The sequence below is a fragment of the Paroedura picta genome, chromosome 13 (assembly GCF_049243985.1).
Source record: "Paroedura picta isolate Pp20150507F chromosome 13, Ppicta_v3.0, whole genome shotgun sequence".
Lineage (NCBI taxonomy): Eukaryota > Metazoa > Chordata > Lepidosauria > Squamata > Gekkonidae > Paroedura > Paroedura picta.
In genome coordinates this window covers 46409095-46427968 of record NC_135381.1, presented here as the reverse complement: position 1 = coordinate 46427968, position 18874 = coordinate 46409095, and the positions used below count along the sequence as shown (strand labels likewise).

Here is an 18874-nt window from a genome sequence, read left to right as displayed (position 1 = left end):
ATGTTGGCAATTTGATCTCTAGTTCCTCTGCCTCTTCGAAATCCTGCCTATACTCCTGGAAGTTCTCGGTCCACATATTGCTGGATCCTAGCTTGTAAAATTTTGAGCATAACTTTGCTAGCATGAGAAATGAGCTCAATGGTGCAGTAGAATCATAGAATCATAGAATCATAGAATCCTAGAGTTGGAAGGGGCCATACAGGCCATCTAGTCCAACCCCCTGCTCAACGCAGGATTAGCCCTAAGCATCCTAAAGCATCCAAGAAAAGTGTGTATCCAACCTTTGCTTGAAGACTGCCAGTGAGGGGGAGCTCACCACCTCCTTAGGCAGCCTATTCCACTGCTGAACTACTCTGACTGTGAAAAACGTTTTCCTGATATCTAGCCTAAATCGTTGTACTTGAAGTTTAAACCCATTACTGCGTGTCCTCTCCTCTGCAGCCAGCAGAAACAGCATCCTGCCCTCCTCCAAGTGACAACCTTTCAAATACTTAAAGAGGGCTATCATGTCCCCTCTCAACCTCCTTTTCTCCAGGCTGAACATTCCCAAGTCCCTCAACCTATCTTCATAGGGCTTGGTCCCTTGGCCCCCTCGTCGCTCTCCTCTGTACCCTTTCAATTTTATCGACGTCCTTCTTGAAGTGAGGCCTCCAGAACCGCACACAGTACTCCAGGTGTGGTCTGACCAGTGCCGTATACAATGGGACTATGACATCTTGTGATTTTGATGTGATGCCTCTGTTGATACAGCCCAAAATGGCATTTGCCTTTTTTACCGCTGCATCACACTGCCTGCTCATGTTTAGTTTACAATCCACGTATCCCAAGGTCTCGTTCACACACAGTGCTACCTAGAAGCGTATCCCCCATCCAGTAGGCATGCTTTGCATTTTTCTGACCCAGATGCAGAACTTTACACTTATCTTTATTAAATTGCATCTTGTTCTCATTTGCCCATTTTTCCATTGTGTTCAGATCTCGTTGAACTCTGTCTCTATCTTCCGGAGTATTTGCCAGTCCTCCCAATTTGGTGTCATCTGCAAACTTGATGAGTAGTCCCTTCACCCCCTCATCTAGATCATTAATAAATATGTTAAAAAGTACCGGGCCGAGCACCGAACCCTGAGCCCTGAGGTACCCTGCTACTCACCTCTCTCCAGTCTGATGAAACACCATTGACAACAACTCTTTGAGTGCGGTTCTCTAACCAATTCCCTATCCACCTGACTATCTGAAAATCCAGATTGCAGTCCTTCAATTTATCCATCAGAACATCATGGGGAACCTTGTCAAAAGCTTTACTAAAATCCAAGTAAATGACATCAACCGAATTTCCCCGATCCAGCAAACCTGTTGCTTGGTCAAAAAAGGAAACCAGGTTGGTCTGGCAGGACCTGTTGGAGACAAATCCATGCTGACTTCCTTGGATCACCAAATTGTCCTCCAGATGTTTGCAGATCGCTCCCTTTAATATCTGCTCCATTATCTTCCCCACAACAGAGGTCAGACTCACTGGTCTGTAGTTTCCCGGGTCATCCTTCCTCCCTTTTTTGAAGATCGGAATAACGTTTGCTCTCTTCCAGTCCTCCGGGACATCTCCAGTCCTTAAATAGGTCCCGAAGATGATGGACAAGGGCTGTGCAAGTTCTCTGGAAGGTTCTTTGAGCACTCTCGGGTGCATTTCATCTGGACCAGGGGATTTGAACTCATCCAGTGCAGCTAAATGCCTCTCGACAACCTCTCTATCCATGTTAACCTGCCACCCAGACACTATCCTTTGGCTACGGCCATCTCTAGATATGCCTAAACACTTTGACCTGTGGGAAAAAACAGATGTAAAATAGGCACTAAGCCTTTCTGCTTTCTCTGCATCTTCCGTTAGAGTTTGTCCATCCGCATCCAACAGTGGGCCTATTGCCTCTTTTACTTTACGTTTGCTCCTCACATAACTGGAAAATCTTTTCTTGTTACAATGGGCTTCCCTGGCCAATCTTAGCTCACTCTCAGCTTTGGCCTTTCTGATGATTGATCTACAGTGCCTAGTAACCTGTAGGTACTCTTCTTGAGAGCAGAAATCAAACCTGTAGGTACTCTTCTTTAGAGCTCTGTCCTTCCCTCCATTTCCTGAACATTTCCCTTTTCTTTCTTAGTTCCTCTTGAAGTTCTCTGTTCATCCAAATAGGCTTCTTAGAGCTCTTGCAGTATTAAGTCCAATATGGCTGAACCTCTTGTGGGTTCATCTACCATTTGATAAATGAAATTGTCAGCCAGGCAGGTCAGAAAGTTTTCCGCTACTCCAGATGGACAAACGTTCAATCTCAATCTACCCCACAAGGCTGTTGTGTGGATGGCTCCCCCTCCCACGGCCAAGCTGCTTACCCTGCCACGACCCCTGTGAAAGGGTTGTTTGACCCCCAAAAGGGTCCCGATTCCCAGGCTGAGAACCACTGAGTTATAGTTCGTAATTCTTCACAGATCTCTATTCCTTCATATACTCAGGCTGAGAGAAGGCTTCAGTAAGGGTGCCACTCTGAAGAATGAGGGCCATTCTGCACAACAGGCAATGTGGCTAAATCTGTGCGCTATTGAAAAGCGCTGCAGGCAAAAGCGGCAGGTCTCGTTTACGCACACAGCTGTTTCTATCGAAAAAAGGCTCTTCCACTAGCACCGCACAAGTGTCCGGTCTCGCCAAAATCGCAACAAAGGAGGCGATATTTTTCTGCACTTCCTCCCGCCCCTGGTCTTCAATCAAGCAAAACAGCCAATTAACTTTTGTGTTCATGCTTCCCTTTAAAAACTGTTTTAAAAAAAACACGAAAACACCAGTAGCAACACATATTCGTTCATTCGATATATCAGAAAGACCTTTTCACTGGCGTAGGAGCTGGCGCTTAATCAATTACACGCTCTTAAAGTAACCCCGCCCCCCACCCCCCCAGTGCTATTTCTGGCTGAAATTACGGGCAGTGTCAAACGGGGGGCTGTATTGTGCTTGGAAACTTTGCAGACAATTGCTTGTGGAGGGATTTCAGCCAAAGAAGCAACGCTCATTCGTAGCTTTTGCCGTTTTAAGGGGGAAAAATGGCAATTCTGATGCTGGAAACTCGGGTGTGAGAGATTAGGGAGGAACATACTTGCTACCACTATACTGAGAACGCACATGTCTTTTTCAGATGTGTTGCAGGAGTGTTGCAGATTGTGTACGACATCGTGAATAACGAAAAATAAATAGCGTTACACAATGGTAACACTTCAGCAACATTAACGCTGTGTGGCATGGCCCTGAATATTCTAATTGAGGGGCTTCATATTTGGATACATTTAATAGCGTGGAGCCTCTTGTGGCGCAGAGTGGTAAGGCAGCCGTCTGAAAGCTTTGCCCATGAGGCTGAGAGTTCAATCCCAGCAGCCGGCTCAAGGTTGACTCAGCCTTCCATCCTTCCGAGGTCGGTAAAATGAGTACCCAGCTTGCTGGGGGGTAAATGGTAATGACTGGGGAAGGCTCTGGCAAACCACCCTGTATTGAGTCTGCCATGAAAACGCTAGAGGGCATCACCCCAAGGGTCAGACATGACTCCGTGCTTGCACAGGGGATACCTTTACCTTTACCTTTAATAGTGTGGGAGCCTCTTCCTTCGTATTTTTTACCACCTTATAGTCCCCAGTATTACATCACACGAGAGTATTTAAATATTAGACCACTGAAGAAGATTCCAAGAGGGGTTGAAACAACCTATACTTCAACAACTCAATTGGCTCCCTATTGAATTCCGGATCAGGTTTAAGGTTTTGGTTCTTACCTTCAAGGCCATACACGGTCTGGGCCCAGTGTACCTGAGAGACCATCTCTCCGGCTATACCCCCAAAAGAGCATTACGCTCTGCCACTGCCAACTGGCTGGTGATCCCTGGCCCCAAACAGCCAGAGCTTTCTCCATCCTGGCCCCCACCTGGTGGAATGAGCTCCCTGAAGAGATCAGGGCTCTGTCCGAACTCCCACAGTTCTGCAGGGCCTGCAAAAGGGAGTTCCTTGATTAGGCATTTGCCGGAGATTGACCACAGGTCCCCCCCACCCACCTCTGACATCCCCTCCATGGCCTGAAGCAGCCTGACCTCTCTAGAGAGCCAGTTTGGTGTAGTGGTTAGGAGTGCGGACTTCTAATCTGGCATGCCGGGTTCGATTCTGCACTCCCCCACATGCAGCCAGCTGGGTGACCTTGGGCTCGCCACGGCACTGATAAAGCTGTTCTGACCGGGCAGTGATATCAGGGCTCTCTCAGCCTCACCCACCCCACAGGGTGTCTGTTGTGGGGAGAGGAATGGGAAGGCGACTGTAAGCCGCTTTGAGCCTCCTTCGGGTAGGGAAAAGCGGCATATAAGAACCAACTCTTCTTCTTCTTCTTCTTCTAGGAGGTTTAGCTTGATATGTTGTTATTGTTGGGATCACTGAACTTGTTGTTTAGAACCAATGTTGTGTTGTTATTGTTGTATATTGACTATGTTGTATGTTGACTCATTCCATGTAACCCCTATGATGTTGTATGTAAACCGCCCTGAGCCATATGGAAGGGCGGTAAAGAAATCAAATCAAATAAAAATAAAATAAATTTGGTATTCTGGTTTCTTGTTATTTATCCATGTGTCAAAATGTTTTGGATTTGTACATTAATGTGTGATATATGTTGATGTTTTAAAGTTTTATATGTGCACATGAATTGAAATCAATATTTGCATTTTAATATTTAATATATATTCTGCTGCTGCTCAACCTTTTAGATTCCCTGCTTTGGATGTTGGATACAATGATATTATACCCTGCTATATAGGCTGGAGCCAGACATCCTGGAATGTGAAGTCAAATGGGCCTTAGGAAGTCTGAGCAACAATAAAGCTAGTGGTGGTGACAGCATTCCAGTTGAACTATTCAAAATCTTAAAAGACGATGCAGTAAACGTGCTACACTCAATATGCCAGCAAATTTGGAAAACTCAACAATGGCCACAGGGTTGGAAAAGGTCAGTTTACATTCCAATCCCAAAGAAGGGCAATGCCAAATAATGTTCAAACTACTTTATACTAACGCCCGAAGCATGGGCAATAAAAAGGAAGAGCTGGAACTTCTCATGCTGATTGAAAGGTATGATCTAGTAGGCATCACAGAAACTTGGTGGAATGATTCTCATGACTGGAATGTAATGGTGGATGGATATGAACTGTTCAGAAAAAACAGAATAGATCGAAGAGGTGGAGGAGTGGCACTGTATGTGAGGAAAGGGCTTACCTGTCAGGAAATTCTAGTGAAGGAGAGCATATCTACAGTGGAAAGCATCTGGGTGAAAATAAGCGAGGGGAAAACAAACAGTGTGGTGGTTGGTGTCTGCTACCGACCGCCTGACCAACGAGAGGATGTGGATGCTGCACTTTGTGAGCAGCTTGAGAAAATATCCAAGTGGCAGGACCTTGTCATCATGGGTGACTTCAATTTCCCAGATGTGTGCTGGGAAACAAACTCTGCGAAGCATCCTCAGTCATGCAACTTTCTGACCTGCCTGGCTGACAATTTCATTTATCAAATGGTAGATGAGTCTGAAAGCTTTGCCCATGAGGCTGGGAGTTCAATCCCAGCAGCCGGCTCAAGGTTGACTCAGCCTTCCATCCTTCCGAGGTCGGTAAAATGAGTACCAGCTTGCTGCTGGGGGGTAAACAGTAATGACTGGGGAAGGCACTGGCAAACCACCCCATATTGAGTCTGCCATGAAAACGCTGGAGGGCGTCACCCCAAGGGTCAGACGTGACCCGGTGCTTGCACAGGGGATACCTTTACCTTTACCTTTTACTTGGATTTTAGTAAAGCTTTTGACGAGGATCCCCATGATGTTCTGATGGATAAGTTGAAGGACTGCAATCTGGATTTTCAGATAGTTAGGTGGATAGGGAATTGGTTAGAGAACCGCACTCAAAGAGTTGTTGTCAATGGTGTTTCATCAGACTGGAGAGAGGTGAGTAGCGGGGTACCTCAGGGCTCTGTGCTCGGCCCGGTACTTTTTAACATATTTATTAATGATCTAGATGAGGGGGTGGAGGGACTACACATCAAGTTTGCAGATGACACCAAATTGGGAGGACTGGCAAATACTCTGGAAGATAGAGACAGAGTTCAACGAGATCTGAACACAATGGAAAAATGGGCAAATGAGAACAAGATGCAATTTAATAAAGATAAGTGTAAAGTTCTGCATCTGGGTCAGAAAAATGAAAAGCATGCCTACTGGATGGGGGATACGCTTCTAGGTAACACTGTGTGTGAACGAGACCTTGGGGTACTTGTGGATTGTAAACTAAACATGAGCAGGCAGTGTGATGCAGCGGCAAAAAAGGCAAATGCCATTTTGGGCTGTATCATCAGGGGCATCACATCAAAATCACAAGATGTCATAGTCCCATTGTATACGGCACTGGTCAGACCACACCTGGAGTACTGTGTGCAGTTCTGGAGGCCTCACTTCAAGAAGGACGTCGATAAAATTGAAAGGGTACAGAGGAGAGCGACGAGGGGGCCAAGGGACCAAGCCCTATGAAGATAGGTTGAGGGACTTGGGAATGTTCAGCCTGGAGAAAAGGAGGTTGAGAGGGGACATGATAGCCCTCTTTAAGTATTTGAAAGGTTGTCACTTGGAGGAGGACAGGATGCTGTTTCTGTTGGCTGCAGAGGAGAGGACATGCAGTAATGGGTTTAAACTACAAGTATAACGATATAGGCTAGATATCAGGAAAAAATATTTCACAGTCAGAGTAGTTCAGCAGTGGAATAGGCTGCCTAAGGAGGTGGTGAGCTCCCCCTCACTGGCAGTCTTCAAGCAAAGGCTGGATACACACTTTTCTTGGATGCTTTAGGATGCTTAGGGCTGATCCTGCGTTGAGCAGGGGGTTGGACTAGATGGCCTGTATGGCCCCTTCCAACTCTATGATTCTATGATTCTATGATTCTAAAACTGAACTGAGAAACCCCAGGGGAAAAAACAATTTATATTACAATCATGAACAGTGGATCTTCACGCCATTGGTCAGTTTCGGTTTGATTTCTGTGAAAGAAGCCTGGCATTATTTTATGGTTGGGGGTCACCACAACAGGAGGGACTGTATTGAAGGGTCGTGGCGTTAGGAAGGCTGAGAACCACTGCTGTAATCTATTGCTGTAGCCAAGGTAAATAAGTGATGGAAATCCTCACGCATGCATTGCGCACAGACAGTCTGCATGGCATGAGGAGGGAGGGGAGTTTTGAAGATTGTGGGAAGGCATGTAATAAGCTTCTCAGGCAACCCCTTCCTCCTCTTCTCCCATTTATTTTAAAATGTGCCCAGGTTTTCCCATCCCTCTTCTATAAGAAGCTTGGAATGAAAGAGGAAGCCAAGAGGAACCGCCTCTCCCCCTCTTTCTGCCCTCCTGATTCCTGGGGGATGAGAGACATCTTGCTTGGACATAAGAACAGCACAAAGGTCGCCATTTACAGCCTTCGGAGGGCTCGGAGGAGGGGAGTGAGCAGGAGGACTTTCAAAGGAAGCCAAAATTGGAGCTGCTTCTTCTTTTGTCTTGGCTTTCCACACAGCAGAGGCCAGCGAGTGTCCTAGCGGCTGCATTTCTCAACACTGACATGTTGTCACTTCACATCCAGATATTTCCTGTCATCTAACCTCAGTTTTATCTTCCCCATTTTCAGCTTCCTCTTCTAAAGAGGAAAGGCCCCTTCAAAACAGGGCCCGGCTTTCCTTGGCAGGACTCCGCTGCTCTCTCGGGCTGAAGCAGAAGCCGACCCGACCTGTGAGCACACGAGGACAGGTATGCTGTGCCTCCCCTGCTTTCTCTCCGAGCCTCAGCTGATTGCCCTGTTCACGTGATGGGCACAGAGGTAAAAGATCTAGAGCAGGTCTGTCGTCAGCTGTCTGCAGGAAGAGGTAAAGTGGAGGAATCCTTCTGCTGTCTTTTAGTCCACACTCCCCTCTAAGGGTGTGAGTGCAAATGGCAGCCTCTCTGCATATGTTCCCCAGAGAGCCCTTCGATCAAGCAGAGTGGGTCAGCCAAGCCCTGGGCGTAAGGAAATGTGTTGCAGGGCCTTCTCAGCCTTGGCTCCTGCCTGATGGAGGGAGCTCCCAAGAGAGATCAGGCCCAGCTGGAACTCTCTGCAAGATGGAGGGATTCTGCCGGGTCTCTGGCTGAGCCCAGATGGATAGTAAATAACATTATCGCTCCTGCTGCCTTCCTTTCCCTTCGATTCCTCCAATTTAATATCTAACCGGTTACAAGCCATTGCTGTTTGCTGACGTGACAATAATAACTGCGGTTTTAAATTGTTTTAAGCTGTTTTAGTATTTTAACTGGATTGTTGTTTTCTTTCATTGAATTTTATATTGTGTAAACTGCCCCAAAACAGTACCACCGAGAAGGGTGGTTTATAAATCCCCAAATAAACCAACTCCTGGCAACCTTGTAGGGTTTTGAAGGGTAGAGATGTTGAGAGGTGGCCAGCGGGTGTCTGTCTCTGTGTACCAACCCTGGACTTCCCTGGAAGTCTCCCCTGGGCGACCCTGGGCCTTCCAAGGCAGGACCTGGCCAAGTAGGTCTCTGGGATTATGGAAAGCTCTGGCCAGCCCCCACACGACTCCACATGAATGGCCGTGGCAGCTTGTGGGATAGGGGTCCGTGTCGTCCCATTCTGGCCCCTGGTCAATGGGATTCATAAGGCTTCAAAAAGCTCAGAGTACAGTTGCAGTGGGAGCAGCCAGACTGGGGGCAGAGGGACTCCCCACAGTGGAAAGGGGTGTCACTCTGAGTGTCCTTGAAGAGGGGAAAGGGGGGAGGAGAGAGGCTATACCCTGCTGCTCCATGGGGGGAAGGCACTGCAAGGGGCCCCTGGAAGCACAGGGCTCATAGCGGGTGCTACACGTCTTAGATGAATAAACTGGCCCTGTTCAGCCCAAGCAAAGCTCAGCTTACAAACCTCTTCAACCGTATACAAAGTTATCCTCTCTTCTTAAGGGGCGAGGCTGTGGCTCAGTGCCAGAGCATCTGTTCTGGATTCAGAGGGTCCCAGATTCAGTCGCTGGCCTCTCCAGCTCAAGGCACCAGGCAGTAAGTGCTGGGAAAGACCTTTCTGCCTAAAACAAGCCCCTGCCAGTCTGAGCAGGCAATACTGAGTGAGCTTGAGGGTCAGCATCAGGCAGCTTCCTGTGTTCATGCCTCCTTACATTTTTATCTTGCTTTAGAGCATCCTTCCTCACTGCGGAGCCTTAGTGCCCTTCCTGATCTTGATCTGCAACAGCTAGAATTTGCTTCCATGCTATGAGCAGGGGCGGCTAAAGGAGGGGTGGGGAAGGCTCCTTCCTCAAATGGAAGAATGCTTCCCCCTCCATCTGCTGGAGATCTCCACTTTCGGGTATGATGACTAGCACTGATGAACAGAAGTACTTAACATTATTTTGTGGGAAGAATCGTTGTGGTTTTAAGCACTCCAAAGAACGGCTGAAGCGGGGTGAGGTTCCTTGAAACATTTGTCCTCTTGTTTTTGCTGCTTTTACAAAACTAAGGCTCTTGCTACAGGTTTCATCTGAGAGCTCCACCCATGTCTGCTTTTCATGCCCTGGAGTAACACCCAAACCTCCCCCAAGGGCTCCGCACGCGCTACTTATGACAAACCAAGTGGACATTTACGTAACGCTCAGCTAGTTCAGCAGGGCAGACATCTGAACAGCTATGCACAGGTTGGCATGCACAGTTCTTGTATTTCAAAAATGTTGGGGCCTTTCCTAGCTCACTCTGTTTCATCCTCTGGGTAATCCTCTGGTCACAGTGGTTCTGCACAGGGCCAGGGACAGCATGGCCTGAGGTGGGGCATCTGCCAGGGCCCAGAGCTTCTTGCAGGTCCCCATGTCCCCTGCTTGTTCACCCCCTCTGCCCCCCACCTGCACACCCTCCCCTGCCCACTCACCTGCAAGTGTTCCCTCTCCCGTGATCCTGGTTGACTGGCATCAGCAGGGGATGCCACTTACGTCCCTCCAGCCCAGAGCTGTCGAAAAAAGAGCCTGCAGCTCTTTGAACGTGGGGGTGGTGGAGGGGTCATGACCGAGCAAGAGGAGGACATACAGGCAGGGAAAAGGTACATGGTAGGCTTGGGAAGGGAAGTGTCAGTGGGGGTCCTGGGGGTGGGGAGAGGAGGCCACTGAACAGCCCCCCTCAAAACCTGGAACTGGTCCTGGTTCCGAGTCCCAAAGTCTACCGATGTACCAAAAAGCCCTCCCGGTTTCCTTTTCTCTCTGAGACTCACTCAGTTTTTGGCAAAAGCGTGGGATAGGGGTGGAAGAGTAATTTTTGTTTGCCTTTGTTAAAATGTCGCTGAAAGAACAGTTGTCATTTGAGAGTCCCAGAGGCCAGGAAAGTAATTTAGCAAAAAAAGAAGAAGACCCAACAGCTGATGGGTCTCTTTAGGGCGGCAGGCTGTTGCCACACGGATCCCCTTCCACATACAATTGGGCCCAGAGGTCCATTGGATACCCTACAGCTGGATACTCCTTGTGGCAGGTCGTCAAGACATGAATAGAATCACCGGAACTTAAGAAACAGAGGCCCCTAAGGATGAAACATTGCCTTGAAAACCAGTTAGACCTTGTTTGGTCTTTCATTTTTAAGAATAAAGAAGATTCTCTGTTTCTCCATAGCCCTTTCATCGGCTTTCTTCTCATCCCAGGAAAATAGTTTAGAAAATGGACACGATCCAGGAGCAGGTGCAGACTTAGACATGTTTACTCACATGGAAGATTCAGATGGGTAGCCGTGTTGATCTGAAGCAATAGAAAGAAATTCATTTTCTTGGACCTTGCAGATAAATGTTTGCAACCTAAGTCCTACTGAAATAAACAGAATGGCCTCAAGTTCACCCCACAAGAAATGCTTATTGAATTGTGGCCAATATTGTTCAGTGGAAATGGGGCAAACATTCAAGGTATATTGACCTCTTAATGAAGATGAAAATAGGTTCCTTCCCTCTCTATTATCCTGGTGCAGGACAGAAAATTGTACAAAACATTTAACAGGGAAAAATGAATTACTGAGAACTGAGAAACATCAGGGGCACATCATGTGGAGCAGAGAAATGGGGCCTGACAGAATGCAGACTGGCAAATTCTTCAACCCCCTGCCCTAGAAATTATGGCTGGACTTCCATACCTTGATTAGAAACCCCAAATTCTGGGAACACCAGAGGTAGTCAATTAAAGCATTACTGAGGAGGGCAGAGTAGGAGAGAGGTAAGCCAAGGACCCAAGTAGGAGCTGACCCAAGGACACAGCCAATACTATAGAGACCCCACTGAAATGCACAGGAGCTGAACAAGCTCACATGTACCACACCCACCCACGTGGAGCTGTTTCTGCACTTGAAAAGGTGCACAGAGAGGCAGGGGCAAGAGCTCCTTGGGCTGCCGTGCCATTTACCCGATATGGATCAGGGCCTCACATCAAATTTTAACAGAACAACAGATGCTTTAAAAGTGGCATAGGCATATAGGGGATAGATCTGTCCCGCTGTCCCTTGTGGTTGGGCTAGCCTTTTGGGGTTTAATGGGTAGCCAAAGAGATGCTCAGGTCCCTTCCAACAAATTCCTGGGACTAAAGAATTCTCAGGACCATTCCGCATGACTTAAATGTAGCCGAAGTCTTTCCTTATGTAAACGCTACTAATTTAACGTTCCGCATGACATCGCAAACAAACCGCAAAACTCCCAGCAAACTCCAGCAACCATCGGAATTTTATAGTGCTTAAGGGGAAATCCAGAAAAGTGGATTCCCCCTGAAAAAACTGCTACACTTCTGAGCACAAGCCGCAACACATCAGCGAAAGACATGTGCGTTCTCAAAATAGCGGTAGAAAGAATGTCCCTCCCTAGCTCTCGCCCCTGAGCTTCCGGAGAAGCAATCGCCATTTTTTCCCCCTTAAACCGGCGAAAGCAAAGAATAAGCGAGGCTTCTCTGGCTGAAGTTCCTCCACAGAAGTACTTAACAGTAAAACAAAGCTCCCTACTGCAATTGTCTTTCCGAGCACAATACAGCCCCCTGTTCAACACTGCCCGTAATTTCAGCCAGGGGGGGGGATTTTTTTTTTTACTTGAAAAGTGTGTAAACGATTAAGCGCCACCTCCTACGTCAGCGAAAGGGTCTTTCTGAGACAATGAATGAACAAATGTTCGTTGCTGCTGGTGTTTTGGAGTTTTTAAAAAACAGTTTTTAAAGGGAAAGGGGTTTTCTGGGAGCACAAACACAACAGTTCATTGGCTTTTCTGATGGATTGACGGCCAGGGGCGGGAAGAAGCGCGGAAAAATACCGTCTCCTTTGTTGCAATTCCAGCAAGACCGAAAACCTGTGGGGAATGAATAGACCGCTACTGGGACTTCAATATTCCGCTAGAACTGAAGGTGTGTGGAATGACAAAATTCCACTATTAAATATAGCATTTCTGCATACTGCAAACATTTAGCAACATTGGTCATTGTGCGGAATGGCCCTCAGGACTGGCTGGACCCATTTCTTCGTCTGCTGTCCTGGCTAATGTCAAGCTTAAAACTGTTTCTCCAGGTGACTTCTCAAGCCGCATTTTAATATGTAGTTTATATGTTTTAAATGGTCCTTGAAGGTTCTGGGTAGGATGGCATGCAAATCCTCTAAATCAGTCAGGAGGAGATAGCAACTACAAGTGGACTGACTGATTTAGAGAATTTGCATGCCATCCTATGTATAACCTTGTGATCAATCAGCCTAAGGGATACTTTCAGACAGATAATAATGCTTGGTTCAGTCTTTTAAGCTATCACTGAGGAAGTGATCACTGAGGAAGGTTTCCTCTTGAAAACGGATATTTTACCCAGGATCCCGTTTTGATTACTTCTGGTTACCTTTGAACATTTGGTACATGACTTTTAAGTACTTCTGAAAAATTCATTATTCTGAAAATAAAATAACACAAGGAATAACTTTTGGGTTTTGAAAAATATTTATTAGTCAGCTGACAGATTTCCTTTTTTAATTCAGTTTGATACATTGGAAATTCAGCATGATGTCCAAAAAATCCTGCATTTTTAAATCGCAGATATTTTCACATTTTGATTTTGAAATTCAGTTTGAGGAAACAATAAAAAAGACTTTAATGTCTTGAGGATGAGCTTTTAAGCAGTGGTGTCCTGTGTCCACAGGCCAAATTCAGTACACTGTTTATAAAACTTCCTGTTTTTAAAAGCGCTGAAAACAACAGAATATATAGCTGAGTATGTTAAATGAAATAATTGTATGAGAATGTAAAATTATTTAAATATCAGTCTAGTAAGCTGCCGCTCTTGACCATGACACCACACTGGCCATGATCCGTTTAGTGAGGGCGACGGAGAGCTGACTTCAGCTGCCCTGCTCCTTCCAGAGTAGTCCCTGCGTTCATGTCAAGCTCACGGTCAGAGCAGAACCTGCTTCCCTGAACTCTCTGCCTTTTGCTTTGCAGATCAAGGTCCATTTGCTGATTGTGCCGCCAGCTACAGACAACAGTCTTGCAGTGCTGCTCTCCGTGTATTTGATGAACTGAGTTCGACACTCAATTTGGCAGTGTCAGTTTGTCAAATATACAAAGTGCGGCGTTTGCCCTGCAGCACTGAGCAGCCATTGAGGAACTGCCTTCAAAGACAGGAACCTGCCTCCAGTTTTGCTCTAGCAGGTGGTGACAGAAGAAGACCAAGGGCAACTGGGCAGGGAGGGATAATTGCATGGCTAGCAGGTCATGCATGGACACACACACACACTTTAGCACCTTTACAATCAGTGCCATCTGTAAGTTTCTTTCTGCAGCCCCATGACCTGCCAGTTCAAGCAACTGAATATCCTTATATCAAATCTAATGTCAAAACAATGTATATACGTGGTTCTCTTAACTCCCAACTGTCATTATAAAAAATAAGGATCCAGCCCCTTTTGTTGCTTAGCGATGCCTTTCCCTTTATACCTCCACAATGAAAGGGTCTAGAGACTTGGGGGGTATGGTTGCCAGCTCCAGGTTGGAAACTCCTGGAGATCTGGGGATGGACCCTGGGGAGGACAGAGATCTCAGTGGGGCCCAGTGCCAGAGAGTTCCCCCTCCCAAGCAGCCCTTTCCTCCAGAGGAACTGATCTCAACAGTCTGGAGAGGAGCTGTCATTTCAGGAGATCCCCAGGTCCCACCTAGAGGCTGACATCCCCGTGGCTACCCAACCATTCAGGGTGGTCTTTTCTTTCATGGTTTTGGCTCTGCAGAATGGGCTCCCTGAAGAGGTGAGGAAGGAATCTTTGTCAGGGCTGTTGAGGGGTTTTAAGGGCAGGCATCTTGGGAGGGGCAGAGATTTAGGGTTTAGCTGGGGTGCTTTTAACAATTATTTTGTTGACTTGAACCATGGGGACTGGCACATTATAAATGTTTTAATAAATAAATGTGATTCCTATTTGTTGCTTGCAGCTTTCTTTATATTGAGTAGGCTTGAAAGACAGCATTTCAGTTTTTTGCATCATCTTTCTGTTTATGGTTGAAATGCTTTTCCTGGTTTTATGGCTGTCTTTTTATCATTGCACCCCATCTTGGACACGTATACATAAAAGGGGCAAACACATTTTAGCAGTAGGTGACTGGAACAATGGCCAGCTGTATCTCCAACAGGTCCTGCCAGACCAACCTGGTTTCCTTTCTTGACCAAGTAACAGGTTTGCTGGATCGTGGAAATTCGGTTGATGTCATTAACTTGGATTTTAGTAAAGCTTTTGACAAGGTTCCCCATGATGTTCTGATCGATAAGTTGAAGGACTGCAATCTGGATTTTCAGATAGGTGGATAGGGAATTGGTTAGAGAACCGCACTCAAAGAGTTGTTGTCAATGGTGTTTCATCAGACTGGAGGGAGGTGAGTAGCGGGGTACCTCAGGCTTGGCCTGGTACTTTTTAACATATTTATTAATGATCTAGATGAGGGGGTGGAGGGACTACTCATCAAGTTTGCAGATGACACCAAATTGGGAGGACTGGCAAATACTCCGGAAGATAGAGACAGAGTTCAACGAGATCTGAACACAATGGAAAAATGGGCAAATGAGAACAAGATGCAATTTAATAAAGATAAGTTCTGCATCTGGGTCAGAAAAATGAAAAGCATGCCTACTGGATGGGGATACGCTTCTAGATAACACTGTGTGTGAACGAGACCTTGGGGTACTTGTGGATTGTAAACTAAACATGAGCAGGCAGTGTGATGCAGCGGTAAAAAAGGCAAATGCCATTTTGGGCTGTATCAACAGGGGCATCACATCAAAATCACAAGATGTCATAGTCCCATTGTATACAGCACAGGTCAGACCACACCTGGAGTACTGTGTGCAGTTCTGGAGGCCTCACTTCAAGAAGGATGTTGATAAAATCGAAAGAGTACAGAGGAGAGTGACGAGGATGATCTGGGGCCAAGGGACCAAGCCCTATGAAGATAGGTTGAGGGACTTGGGAATGTTCAGCCTGGAGAAAAGGAGGTTGAGAGGGGACATGATAGCCCTCATCTTGTTCTCGTTTGCCCATTTTTCCATTGTGTTCATATCTTGTTGAACACTGTCTCTATCTTCTGGAGTATTTGCCAGTCCTCCCAATTTGGTGTCATCAGCAAACTTAATGAGTAGTCCCTCCACCCCCTCATCTAGATCATTAATAAATATGTTAAAAAGTACTGGACCGAGCACCGAGCCCTGAGGTACCCCGCTACTCACCTCTCTCCAGTCTGATGAAACTCTTTGAGTGCGGTTCTCTAACCAATTCCCTATCCACCTAACTATCTGAAAATCCAGATTGCAGTCCTTCAATTTATCCATCAGAACATCATGGGGAACCTTGTCAAAAGCTTTACTAAAATCCAAGTAAATGACATCAACCGAATTTCCCCGATCCAGCAAACCTGTTACTTGGTCAAAAAAGGAAACTAGGTTGGTCTGGCAGGACCTGTTGGAGACAAATCCATGCTGACTTCCTTGGATCACCAAATTGTCCTCCAGATGTTTGCAGATCGCTCCCTTTAATATCTGCTCCATTATCTTCCCCACAACAGAGGTCAGACTCACTGGTCTGTAGTTTCCCGGGTCATCCTTCCTCCCTTTTTTGAAGATCGGAATAACGTTTGCTCTCTTCCAGTCCTCCGGGACATCTCCAGTCCTTAAAGAGGTCCCAAGGATGATGGACAAGGGCTGTGCAAGTTCTCCGGAAAGTTCTTTAAGCACTCCCAGGTGCATTTCATCCAGCCCAGGGGATTTGAACTCATCCAGTGCAGCTAAATGCTTCTCGACAACCTCTCTGTCCATGTCAACCTGCCACCCAGAAGTTATCCCTTGGCTACTGCCATCTCTTTCTCCTTCAGTGGGGGAAGTCCTCCACACTGGTTAGGTCACGCCTCCAACTGCTCCTTGCAGGGTAATGCAAATTAGCAAGCCTTCTGGGATCGTGGTAGGCTGACCCCTCCAGTCCTGTTGCCCTGCAAGCTCCGAGCAGGATCTTAGAAGCTGAGCTCCTTGATCTGCAAAACAGAAAGCAAACAGAATATGCAAAATTCCTTCACTAAGAGGAAAATAGCCTCGGGGGCAGAATCTAGAAGGAAGGAAAGGTCAAATCAATTGGAGGTGAAAGAGGCTGCAGAAGCCCAGAAACGGTCGGCTATGCTGAATTCAGGGAAGCAGCTGAATTCAGGGAAGCAGCTTTCATCTTCTCCAGCTCCATCTGCAGGCTTGCAGCCGGAGAATTCCCTCACCCCCGTTCTGGCTGAGCGGGGAGGGGAAGAAATGGCCCGGTTGGAGGCGACCGCGTCTCCTCTGCCTGAGAGACGCGACGCCCCCGGGCAGAATACAGCCGCACCCGGGACCAGCACTGAGAGATTACAAGAGCAGGCTGGTAATGTGTTTGTAACAGGAACTGTGGCTGGGCTGGGAGGTGGGGCAGTGGGGCCCCTCTTTCTACAAACCTCCCTTGCTAGAGCAGAAAATGTGATGGCTGCAGATAACACCAGCACGCCGGTTTTCCCCGCCTTTTTAGTACCCTCACTGGCAGAGTGTGGGGGGGGGGAAACAATGGCAGACTTTGTGGATTCCACAGTCATTAGCTGCTCCTCCACAAGCCCAGACTGCAGCCAGGGTGCAAGAAAAGTCCCTCCCACCCTCCCAAAATAGACGGAGGGAGGGAGCAAGGGATCCAGAAAGAGAAAAAGATCCTCTTTAAGATCTAGGAGAACAGCCTCTTCCTCTAGCAGGAGACCAAAGAGGCAGAAAGGGAGGATCTTCAGTCAGCAGCTACATCAGTTACAGGGGCTTCAGACAAGGAGGATGGGGAATGGTCAGGGACAGATTCTGACTGCAAAGAAGTCTCCTCCAGACTTTTTCAAGCAGAACATTTTCAAAGACTTTTGAAAAAGGTCACTAAAAGTATCAATTATGAGGAGGAGACTGTGACCAGTTCTGCTTCAGGAAAGACCAGGAGATCAGCTAACTTGGATACAAGAGGTTTCAAGAAGCCCCCAATAAGCTGACAGTATGCCCATTTGCTGATGACTTTTTAGATGTCATGAGAGTTGAATGGGCAATTCCTGGTAGTGGGATGTCCTTGCATTCTGTAGCCAAAAGATGTTATATGCTTTCAGATGAAACCATGCAGGATCTAAAAATACCACTGGTCGATGCTCCTGTAGTGGCTATGTTATCAGGAGCAGTACTAACCAAAGATGGAGATAACATCCTAAAGGATCCTGTAGACAGAAAGAATGAGACTGTGTTAAAGAAAGCTCATGAAGCCAACTCCTTAGCTATCAGGGCAGAGGCAGTTCTTTCTAATTTTGCCAGAGCAGCAGTAGTCTGGACTGATGACTTGTTGCAAGATCCAGAGCCAGACCCTCTAAGGTTGAGAAGATCTCTTTTAAAGATCAAAAGAGCCTGCCAGTTTGCTGCAGATGCCTCACAAGATGCGGTGCAGTTCTCAGCCAGGGCACAGGGGGCCAATATAGTAGCCAGGCGTAATCTTTGGCTTAAACACTGGAAAGTGGATGCCCTATCAAAATCTAATCTGGCAACGGAAAAATTTTCAGGCAGACCTCTTTTGGGGGAAGGTGCGCTAGACAAAGTCTTAGTAGAGACCAAAGAGAAGAAAAAAGCAATGCCATCAACTTCTCAGAAGGATAAGGAATTAAAAAAGAAATCCTTTCAGTCCTTTCGTTCGTACAAGTCTCAAAGTACCCAGAGATATAGTTTCAGAGGAAGACATTCCTTCCCATACCAGTCTAGATACCAGAGACCCCAGTATCAACCCAACAAACAAAGGGATGGACATACAGCATCCAAAAAATCTACAGCACGACGCCAGAATAGGAGGCTGGCTTCAGAATTTTCTTCCTGCATGGCAGCAGTCCACTTCAGACAAGTGGGTCCTGTCAGTTGTGGAGCACGGCTACAAGATACAGTTTGTTCAGACACCTCCCCACAAATTTGTGTCGTCCCCTATACCGAAAGAGGAAATGAAAGCTTCTTTAGTACAGAAAGCTATTCAACATTTACTGGACATTGGGCCGATAGAGGAAGTTCCAACATCTCAGAGGGGCAAGGGCGTATATTCTATACTGTTCATTGTGCCCAAGAAGTCAGGAGAATGGAGGGCAATTCTGAACTTAAAGGAACTAAACCTATTTGTCAGAAAACAGAAGTTCAGAATGGAGTCCCTTCGTTCCATTCTACAGGCACTTCAGGTCAACGATTTCATGGCTTCTTTAGACTTGAAAGAAGCCTACCTACACATTCCAATACATCAAACTTCC

At 46.8% G+C, this 18874-nt stretch overlaps 1 long non-coding RNA gene across 1 annotated transcript; it reads left to right on the top strand.

The window, feature by feature from the left end:
- The first annotated feature begins 7567 nt into the window (after positions 1-7567).
- On the top strand, positions 7568-14491 carry LOC143822876 (uncharacterized). Its single transcript, XR_013226282.1, has 3 exons — positions 7568-7836; positions 9595-9755; positions 13535-14491. It is a non-coding gene; the product is annotated as an uncharacterized LOC143822876 (long non-coding RNA).
- The last annotated feature ends 4383 nt before the right edge of the window (positions 14492-18874 follow it).